The sequence below is a fragment of the Callorhinchus milii genome, unplaced genomic scaffold (genome assembly GCF_018977255.1).
Source record: "Callorhinchus milii isolate IMCB2004 unplaced genomic scaffold, IMCB_Cmil_1.0 Scaffold4, whole genome shotgun sequence".
NCBI classification, from domain to species: domain Eukaryota; kingdom Metazoa; phylum Chordata; class Chondrichthyes; order Chimaeriformes; family Callorhinchidae; genus Callorhinchus; species Callorhinchus milii.
The window spans coordinates 19,398,396-19,410,372 of NW_024704745.1; positions in this window are offsets into that span (position 1 = coordinate 19,398,396).

An 11,977-nucleotide genomic window follows, 5' to 3' on the forward strand; every position below is an offset into this window, starting at 1 on the left:
CCTTGAAGGATGTAATTGTGTGTGAAATGTTTGAAAACTTTCTGTGAATCATTGTTCCCTTGTGTTTTACCAGCAGGGCTGTCAGGTCTATTAGATACATATGTCTGCTGTCCGCCAAATGTAAATGGCATGTCCTCAAAATGAATAGCCCAGGCAAGAATGAGCGAAATCATCAAGTGATCATAAATGATTGACTTTAACATCCTTTTGGGATTTTCGCTCACTTATGTTATTTTGTAGTTCTGGTTGAGCTCTGTGGCAGGCTTCATTAACATGAAAAGTGAAGAAGTGACTGAGCCCAACAATGTGATGTAGATCAGTTAACATGTGCAGCTGAAGTGAACAGATCAGTTCCCTGATTCAATGTCTGTATCATTCAGTTAATTCTGCTTCCTCACAACGTGAGGCTAGTGGCTCCTCCCAGTCTAACCCAAGCTTGCTTTCAACACATTCCTAACAAGACTCCTCGCGCAAATGTGGATTCCTTCTGGTAACTGGAAGTATTTCACACTAACCCATAAAAACTCTTCTCCAACACAATTTATTTTTGGAGCAATGTTCCGGTGGTTCAGCTGGATTTCCAACAGGATTCTTTATTAAAAATAAATAATCCTTACATTTGGTATAGCGTGGGGAGGATGTCCCAAAGCACTTCACAGGATATACTGTGAAGTCGAGTGACTGTGTATGTAGGTGAATGCAGCAGCCTAATTAAGCACAACAATGTCCCACAAGCAGCCGTGGAGTGAATGACCAATTTTATTTGAGGGAGTTATTGGCCAGGACACCGGAAAAAACTCCCTTCTCTGTTCAAATAGTGCCATGGGATCTTTAACATCCACCTGAACAGGCAGATGAGGCTTCAATTTATTGTCTTATCCGAAAGACAGCACCCCTTGAAATGGGGCTTAAGGCGAGAGTGCTACCATTGAGCCAGGCTGACACACAAAATAATATAAAGAAATAACAACAACAACGTGCATTTATATAGCCCCCTCCGCACTGGGCGGCGTCCCAGAGTGCTTGACAATGGTGGGTCAGAAGATTGTAGGTTCGACTTTGAGTTCATGATCTAGATTGTAGACTGACATCCCAGTGCAGCACTCAAGGGGTGATGCACACTGAGGTGCCATCCCTCAAACGATATGTTAATGAAGGTCCTCTCTGCCTGTTCAGGTGGACGTTAAAGATCTCATGGTGAACTCAAAAAGAGAATTTCCCCAGTATTCTGGCTAACAATGCTTCAGTTAAATTGGTCATTCACTTGGCTGTTTGCAAGATATTGCTATTACTTTCGCCTACAAATATACAATTAATACAAGAATTACCTGGGATTTTCTTTGAGACATTATAATGTTAGTTGGCGTTATAACCAATGCAAGGATTATTACTGTTTCTATTCCAGCAATATTTATCACTCAGATTTGGCAGTTCTCTACTAGGCCACTGGAAGGAGCACTACAGGAGCTGTTCCATTGCAAGTGAAGGGAGATGGAATTAAAAGGCTGTCATCATGCAGTTTTACCCTACTTTACTCACTTTGCTGCTAGTCAATCACACCTCAATACTGACCCACAAACACAGAAAATTCCTTGGAATCAGCCCTCCTACCGGCAAAGGAAAAGAATGGAATAGGAAAAATATTCCAGATTTCAATCACCATTACATTAGATGAACAAAATGATTTCCCAAGCATATTTCCCATAGAGTCATGTTTAATCCACTCGGAAACAAATTCAGAGCAATGTTTTGGAATAAAAGGCAAGGTTAATCTCCGATAATTTGTTTAAATTAAACACATTCTTCCCTTTTGAAGATACAGTGTCTAAAATCCTAAAGGCTCTTATCAAGTAAGTATGTTGTTCAATAAGTTATTTACTCATACTGATTGTGCAACCAAATCAAATGAATTTGATACTGTTCTAATCGTCAACAGATTTCCCCAGAAATTATCGATCTGAAATTCTGTCAGCCACAAGTCTCTGACTCGGTTTCACGTTAACAGTGAAGCGCCTCCACACCCCAATCAAAGCAGAAAGTGAAATGTTTTGAAGGGTGGACACATTTTCACCTTTCCTACCGGTGTTATAATAATAATAATAATCCTTGCATTTGATACAGCACTTTTCACGTCTTCTAGATGTCTCAAAGCGCTTTACAGAATATACTGTAAAGTGAATTGACTGTATATTTGTGGGCGAAACGCGGCATCCAATTGCGTACAGCAGTGTCCCACAAACAGGATTGAAAATGACCAATTTATTACTGTTTTTGTTTTTGGAGGGACTATTATTAGGCGTGTTAATAGGCCTGATTCTATTTTCACACACACTTACACACACAAGTATCTAAGGGGTCACTGGATAATGATCAGAAGCAAATAATAGTTGATTTGCCCTCTCTTGAACCAGGTACACTGAAACAAATTATACCCTTACTCCAGTAACCAGGTTGAGATCAACTAGCTCAGGATAGACTTCTGATTTAACATGGATCTTTCCAGGGCAGTGTTTTTGCCAAGGTTTTGTTTGAATATAAGTCTTTAGAAACCCCAGCAAGCTGGTTAAAACATGAATAGAGCCAAAGGGACAGGAAGGGTTTTCATTCCAATGGCTCAGTTGTATAGCCATAATACATAATAAGGGAAACATTTTGGGCAGAGTATTGTTAACACGGATAACTGTACCACAACTTGCCTTAAAAATTAAGAGATAGTTTCAAAACCCACACTAGGAAACATGGTTATGAAGCTCAATGAAATTATTGAGGATGTGTTGCAGCAATTTACTCTAAATCTTTTAATTACAATTGTGAATTAACGTCTCAGTTTAATGTCGGATAAATACACGAAAGGGCATTAAATTTGGCTCAAAGGGATCTTGGGCTAGAAAATGGGGAAATGATGATGACTGTATTGCTCATACTCTCAATTGGAAATGTGTGTTCAGGTTTGTCCTCACGGTAATGGGCAAGGTACCAACTGAAGTGTTTACTGATGTTTACTGAACCATATGGTCCATATCCCAACCTGATTCAGCATGTTCAGGAGCAGAGGGGGAAATAAAACTTGTGAAGGAAACAAAATCTATCGGTTAACTTGCTTCTATTACTGGAAACAACTGGAGCTAGGATGAGTGATGTACAATACTGACTGGAATCTGCTCCGGTATTCTCTGAGTCGTGTGAGCACACAGGGGAGAGAGAGAAAGAGTAGTAAGGTATTGTGCTGCAGCAATCCTGAGTGAATATACAGTTATGTTCCTGGGCCACGAAGAACCCAGATGAACCCTGTCCTGGGAGTGTGCAAATCTGCTGCGGATTTCACCAGTGAGCGGAACAATGTCCCTGAAGCAGAGACTTACACACTGTGATATCGATAAACTGAATCAATCGAGACGATTCAGAATTAAATATCGGAGGAAGGAGGGTTTGGAGTGGGACATTTTATAGCAGATTCAATACTGCATACAATAGCACTTGCGAAAGCGGTCACGGCTGACTAGCCAGCTTCCTGCGGGCTATGTGAATGTGCAGTAAGCCGGGCAATCCGTGCAGGAAGCTGGAGATATTTTGCACTTCCAGTAACAATGGATCCACAGGACCCCGTTGTTATAAGTGGACTCATAAGGTACATTATAACCGGATCACCCTGTATCCTACTCACTCTCTCCCTCTACTCATTCAAAGCCCATTTCAAGACCACTACATCTTTGACCAATCATCTTCATCCTTTGATGCTTTTGGTCATCTTTCCCCTCCCCACACCCAGCTCAGGTACATAGTTCTTTGAGAGGTTCTCCTGACATGAAAGATGTAAATTTGTATTGTGTTTGGATCCAATATGGTTATAGCTTCGGGATAAATGCAGCACATAATACAATGTGAAACATTTCACACTGGTAAAAGCACTAGGAGTAGCAGACCCTTTAGCTCCTAGTTTTTCAGATTCCAAGCAATCGAGTAGGAGTATTTGAGTACCCACATCTTGAAAGTTATTATCAGCACATAAAAAGGCAATGAAATGCGCTTAAGGTTGAAGTAGCCCTTCTCCAACAATCAACTTGTCAATTTCAGGTCAGTTTCATTGCAGATAGACTCAAGATTTCAGTGTCACGGTAACTGCATGGAGTAGATTAATGCAATAAATCCTGTCCAAATTATTACCTGTGGTATAAACCCGCATGGTTTAATCACTGGCAGGTTGTAAAGGTCTTCTCCACTCATGGTGCTAACTGCATATCCCACTGTTTCCCCATTGTACAGCTTGTAAGTGGAAATAGGAGTGTGGTGAGATAATTACTGAGATTTAAAGCGAGCCAATATGTCTCATTGCAAATTTCCATGCCAGCAAAAAGGCAGGAAAAGGAGCACCGTCTACACAATTTTCAGGAAATGATGAGTCAGGTCAATTTCCTTCCAGCCTTCGTCCCTTGTAAAATAACTTGCAAATTTGCCTCTGGAGCTCGAATTATGTAGAACTAGAGCTTTCGTATGCTTGAGCTACTTGAAGGATCTCTGTAACTGCAAATATATTCAAACTTCAACAGTGACCCCTCTGTGGATGGTCAGGTGAAAGTCTCTCCTCTAACTATTGGAAAATACATTCTTGACTGTCATACCCCAAGGCACAGTGAGCAATACACACATAAATGATTTATTGCCATAGCTCTCCTTTCCCACTAGTCCGTTACTGTAGATGGTCACTGTACAGGAAATAATGAGCATCTTTACAAGTTCCTGGGTACACAGGGAGCAAAGGCACTGTCAGCAATCTATGCTGCACCTAGGGGTGGGGGGCGGAGGGGACTGAAAGAGAGAATCATCATAGTGATGAGATTCAGCCATGCTACAGTGTGTTCTTGTTCTTGAGCCACTTGAGATGCTCTGCAACTCCAACTGGTAGAACCATTGTTACTCAATGGTTAGGGATACGTGTCTGAGCTGTGAGCAGGAGAATGGTGGCAATGCTCTCAACACATTTCATGCTGAGCTGTGCACCAAAAGCTTCCAAGGAGTTCCTGGTACTTGCCACCCACTCCGTGAGGGGTTAAACCTGCGCTTGTCGAATAATAATATAATAATCCTTGCATTTGCATTTAGCTCAGTGACTGCCTACACTCTGTTCCGAGGTCATCTCAAAGCGAAAGTTTCTTCAGTGCTCATTACACGGCAACATAAATTTATATAACTTTAGCAGGAAGCAGGGAGGAGAGGTTTAACATGCTCTCTGCAACACTGCCCATCAAATATTCAGATGGCAGAACCTATCAATTTAAAATTATGTGAAAAGCACATTGTAAATTTTTCATGGCTGACATATTTTTACTTCTAATTTCACCTGAAACAATGACAAATGTGTACTCTTTCCCTCTTCCCTCACATCTCACACCCCCTCCACCCCACCATCCATTTTAGGGGAAAATGAACAAGAAAGAAGAGTCTTGACGAAACCCATTCAGCATGGATAAAATTGCCTCAATTTGCTTTGAATTTTAATGTTTGTAATCCTCTGAGGTAAAGTTCTATTTACATTTATTAGTCATTTTACTGCATGAAACCAGAATGAATATTCATCATTCACAGAATGTAATAAATTCAGATCACTTTGTGGGTTTAACATAACAGATAATACTGGGCACTAAAAATAGTGACTTTTAACACTGACTCTTTAATAATGGTTAAACCATTATAAAGATGTAATGAAACAATGCTTATTTCTAGTGATTAGAGTATGTTAGACCCCAGAGTGTATTTCTTGCTATAAAATTAATTTAGTATTGCTATAGTATGGTACTTTCTGGTTCATGTCACAATTATCTGTATTACCAATTGACCTTTATTATGCTACTCTTACCATCTTCAGCATTCATGCTGCACAACAGTAATAAAAAAATCCTTGCATTTGATATGAGCACCTATAACATCAAAATGTCTTAAAGCACGTCATGGGTAATTACGGTCGAGTTTAGTGACTGTGGATTTGCAGGAAGAAACAGAGTTTCTCACAGTGTATTGGCTAACAATCCCCCAGATAAAACTGGTTATTCACTTCATGGTTATTTGTGGGATATTGACTGCTGTGATCATCTAGAAAAATACATAACTGATCTTAACTCACACTTGAATAAATACAAGGGACGAGACTAACCTGATGGACATATGGGAAAAGGTTCCACCATGTGGTCAAGAAGGTCCTAAATGATTCTTTGGGTTGTGCAGAATTGGGTATCATAGCTGGGGAGCCATTGGGAATGTTACAATTGGTCTTAATGTTCCTGGGCTGGGAAGTGGCAAATGATACATAGTTCTAGTTATTAGTTGTCATCCAGTGACTCCAACTGAACAGTATACCTGTGGAACTGGGTTCAGCTATGATGAAGAACTGAATAGCCCACTAACACTCGCTCCCTACAAAAACAAATTGCCACTTGCAATACACGTCAAAAAGAAACATCTCAAACTGTTTCACAAAATATTGTTAAGAAGTGAATGTTGTTCTATAAGCAAACGCAACAGCTAATCAGTGCCAGTAACATCCCAAAACAATCAGAGCACGCAATTCATTTGAGTTTGGGATAAATTTGGGATGAGGAGGGGAATGTAAGGCATTTCTTTGAATTATCTATGGCAGGACAATCACATCTACAAGGCAGATGGGTCCTGAACATAACAACATGGTAGAATGGGTTGATTCTAGAATGATACTTGAATGATACTGGAAACAAGTAATATCATAACGAATGTTGGTTTGTAAGCAAATCCATCAGTAATGCCTAACAAAGAATGAGGGAAATTAAAATTGAGCAAAAAGGGAAAAAAGGAAATGAAGTGTTAAGAATTTTTTTTCTATATTTATACCTGAAAAATGTGCAGTAGTCTGAACTTGGACACTCATCTAAAGTATGTTAACTAAGAGACCATTTTTCATGTAAAATCCCAGAGAGTGTTAATGGGTTACGTCACTGAGGGCCCTTATTCAGTGAACTATGAGGGGATGGTGTGAAAAATGAGTTTAAAATAAACCTCAGGCTATAATTAGAAATAACAGCTGTCTGGCAAACATAGTAATTCAGGCTCAATTGGAGAGGGAGGCGTCTGCAGACATTCCTAAACCTCTCAAGCTGTGAAACTTCACATTATGTTGAAAGAGATGTTTGAATTACTACCTTGAAACTCACTGCCAACCATTTAGTATTATCTACAATGGTTTCATCTTTAAAGTGGATAGAATCATAGAATCATAGAATTATACAGCACAGAGGGAGGCCATTCGGCCCATTGTGTCTGTGCCAGCTCTTTGAAAAGAGTTACTATAGTTAAGAGGTAGGACCACCCTAGTTACGACTTTGGCTTGTAGGGTTAACAGGAGCTGAGTGGGATGACTCCCTGCCCGCAGTGACTAGGAGTCAAATAATCAAATAATGACTTTAATCTTCCTTCACAACAACCCTCCATAAATGCAGATGCACTATTATAGCCCAAGCAGCTCTCCATTGAAGGCTTTACTCTTCAAGTTTGCAAAATCACCCAGACCTCTTCATTCAGAAACTGCCTTGAAGACAACTATTTTTTCAAATGTCACTTCAAGGTATTGGGTACTCCTCATGATTACTTGATGAATACCTCTTCAGAAGAAAATACTAATGGAAAAACTTCTGTTTCTGTTAAAGTAAAAATGTATTTTAGTGCTCAAACGGTTAAAGAGAAAGCAAATTCAAACCCTATCCGATTCTGTTTTCCCCTTTACTCGTGAGGCGCTCAAAAGTTTTCAGCTCCAGTTTATTAGTTCTGCCTTTATTGGCAGACAAGCCAAGTTTGTACTAGTCTTCAATTCTATTCATTCTGCACCAAAGTGGAGCAACAGGAGGGGCTGTGCAGGTTTCAAGACAATTTGATTTTAAAGTCTGGACAAGATTTGTAAGATACCATTATTTTTTATTGGGACATTTAAAAGGAAGGAGGGAGGGAGAGATGGATTTAATTAAGGGATTAAGGAACCTAGAGTAAAATCTGGTAAATGTGATTAAAAGACCTGCTATGATCTAATAAATGACAGAGTAATCTTAATGGGCTGAATGGATGTATCCTATTACACCAGCACTGCGTGTATATATATATATATATATATATAAAAAGAAGAAATGGATGAAGCTGTGTTTTGTACTTGGAACAATGCAACCCTTTTTTTTTATCTGGTCCACGCAGAAAGGCATCACTATTCTTAAGAAAGAGTATTCAAACAAGAGTTCCACAGGTGTATACCAATTACACATAGGAAGTTTCCCTGTGTCTGGAGAGGAATACTTGTTCCCTGGAGGTACTACCCTAATCTGGAAAGTATTAGGTGTAGGGTGGCCAGAGTGAGTCAGCACCTTTGGGGCAGTAAAGGAGAAAATTGGAGGGAATATAAAAAAAACTATTTCTCGTCATCTGTAAAACTGCAAGTGCTGCTCACTCAGGGCAACACAGCTTTCTTTCTCTCTTAGTTAAAGCTTTGGAACTAATAGCATCCGGACAAAAACATCATTCCCTGGCACTGCTTTCCACCTCTGGCTGAGCTTTGAAGGTGAAAAGAAATGCCTTTGACAACCAGTCATTAATTTCCAAGCTGATTGGATTGGACTGACATTTTTCTTTTGAAAAACAAGTTTGGATGTTTGGAAAAACTACAGCCTCTTTTTATCTGTGGTGGCAATTTTGTGAGCTTTCTTAATAGATTTCACAAACCAGCAATCCAGTGAATCTGGCAACTCCACTCTTAGGAACTCCAATTCAATCCAACTAATTTTGGAGTGGGATCCCTTAAATTGGAGAGATGTGTTTCAATACCAGCAAATAATTTCAATTTGGTCACTCAATCCACGACCGTTTGTGGGACACTGCTGTGCACAATTGGCTGCCGCGTTTCCCCCACAAAATACTTACAGTAAGTATATCATGTGAAGCGCTTTGAGTCGTCTCAACGACGTAATAAGGCACTATATCAAATGCAAGGATTATTATTATTATGTGAGGAATAAACTTCCAAGTTGCCAGAAGGAGTTTCCGCACAGATTTCTTAACAAAGAAATCTTTCTCAATTAAGAAATATATTGAGAAACTTTTCAAAACTGACTCCAAAGCTTAACTCCACCTTTCTTGTTTCAATCAGAATTAAAAAGGAAACCTCGCCCTTGTCCACACATGAGAATTTGCAGGAGAAACTCAGCAGTGAGCACTGAGATTAGGATAGTAGCCAGATAGGTGACAAGTCTAATTGGATTCACAGGCTTACGGTGGGAGTCCTCCAGACGGATGGCTTTTGTTCACTGTGAAGTGACATACTATCTTCTTGTTTCCAAACTAAAATAGCTTAATGTAAGAATATTTTAAAGTTTTGTGCAGTCTCACATTTTTAAGTCAAAATAATCTTACAGGCTACGACCAGGTGGATTTCCTGACCTCTAGTCTTCTGACAGTCATGCCAGCCACATAGTGCGCAGAGCAAACAACAAATAGGAAGGACAGAAAATAGCATAGAGTAACAATAACAATTTCAAGCAGGATTATATTAGTGTTTCATCTAACTTCACAACCGATTCCTTCAGGCCACGGACTCCAGCTCAGAAGATGGAAGGTGAACGGATGGTTTACATTTAATTACTTTACACCGAGAATAGTGACTATGTGCAATTGACTAACCAGGGAGGTGTTAGAAGCAGATTGTGTCAGCAAATTCAAAAAGGAATTGAATAGATATTTGGTGAGGAAATTGATTTAGGGCATAAATATATTGTATGATTGTTGTTATTTTGGGACCACAATGTTGGCTTCTGCTCCAGTATGATGTATAGTGCTGTACGATGTTCCTATGATATACCTATGGTATCTTCAAATCAAAACCTTGCATCATTTTACTTGTCTAGTTCTTTGTAGTTTACTTTTTCACCACCTGTGTTGGTGGTCTGTTCTTCCACGTCTGTTATACTTCAACTTTTTTCCCCTGTATTTCCTATTCCCTCTTGTTATCTTTATTTTGAAGTTATGATCCTTTGTTCTTGAGTTTTGTGTGCAGCAGAAAAAAAAGTATCCTGTCTCTATTTTCCAAGCAATTCAAAATGTTCAGTACTGTACTTTGATCAAGGTCCTCTTCGTTTTCTCCGTTTAAGAGTTCATGGAGGAAATTAGGACTATTTCCATTGGAACAAAGAAGGTTGAGGGGTGACTTGATACATGTCATTTATATTATGAGGGATTCTGATAGAGTCAATAGGGAGAAATTATTTCCACTGACCAGTGATTTGATGAAGTGAGGGCATCAATTGAAGATAACAACAACATTTTGAATTTATATTCAAGTGGGTAGTCTTGAAACTCTTAGCAGCATCATGGCTTGATGCTGAGCTGGAAAGTGAGGGGGTGGGGGAGATGACCAAGGCATGATCTAAGTGGAAAGTCTTCAGGTGTGATTTGAAGATGGGAATAGAGGGGGCAAGAATGGATAGTTAGCAAATAGGCAAATGGGGAGGTTTGGAGATTTTTTTCACACACAGAGCAGTTAGGATATAGGATATAGGATATCCTGCTTGGAGAAGTGTTTGAGGGAGAATCTATATTAGCTTTCAAAAGGAAACGAGACAAATAGCTACAAAGCAGAGTTAAAGGGAAAGGCCTCTTAAAAGAGCAAGTATAGACATAATGAGCCGAATGGCCTTCTTCTCTACTCTAAATTTTATACTGATCTATGGACAGTTACAAAGTTGTTCATATTCCCCTGATACTAGCCACCTTCTTATCAGCTACATTATTAGAGCCAAAGACACAAAGAGGCAGGGAAACGTGATACGACACAAAACTTGCCTTGCAAATTACAAGATATGATTTTACATGACAGAAATGGTCGTTTAGTTGGTGATTGTCCTCTGTGCATGTATTGTGTCATTGTCTTAAAGAGACAGGATCATCTTCAGACAGACAGGTGGTCTTAACCCAGGATCAATGTGTACATTTACGAACTAATCCCATTGTGACTCTGCCTCAGGAGGTTAAAAAATTGCAGTTAGATAAGGCGGGGAAAGAGACAGCGTGCTTCACCCCCAAAACAGCATAGCTCTAGGGAAGAATGAATGAATCACTGCGCTGAGCTGAAATGAGCACTAAGGTGGGATACAAAAAAAAAATTCAGATCATGGGATCAGCTTCAAAAGCATGGGAAATGACAAGCCACAAACCTGGAGCCACGTCTATGTGCAAAAAAAACCATCTGTGCTTGTACTTGTTGGATAATGACATGACAAGTCCTCAGTGGTTTACACATCTGGGATTACATTTTTAAATTGAATAATCAGTTACATTTGACGAATTTGGCACAGTGCCTAATGGCTTAATGTGTTACAACTAATTCATTGACACAAGTCCTAATGACTCAAAATGGTCACCAACATCATTGCAGGAAAATGGGGTTTAACAGCTTGCAAACAGTCAAGTCACATTTCTCCACTCCTTGTCTTTTTAATCCAGTCCACTCAAAATCACTGGCTTTCATATTTCCTTTTCCAATTGTTTGGAAGCACCAAAGAATCCTGAATTGGATATCTCTCAATGGAGAGTGCTAATGTCTAACAGCACTTCTGCATGCTGATCAAGTCTATGCTCTCTCCCCAAGGCAACAGGCAAGACATAGAAATACTCTCCAACTTCCCACAAATGAAAATACTTCACTCCAACATTCTCCTGGCCTCATCTCCAGCAGCATGTATAGTACTATCAAAGTGAAGTCAATGCACTATGCTACACATGTAATTACTATCAAGTGTAGCAATATTATGGTAAGTTTCAGAGGAGTTATTTGTGCCCACAATGTCCCACAAATATAGCCACAAGATTACTGATCAATTTGTCTGGAGTACTGAGGGCCACACCACCAGGAAAAATTCATTTTTCTTTTCAAATAGTGTATTTAACATCCACCTGAAGAACAGGCAAAGGGGACCTTGTT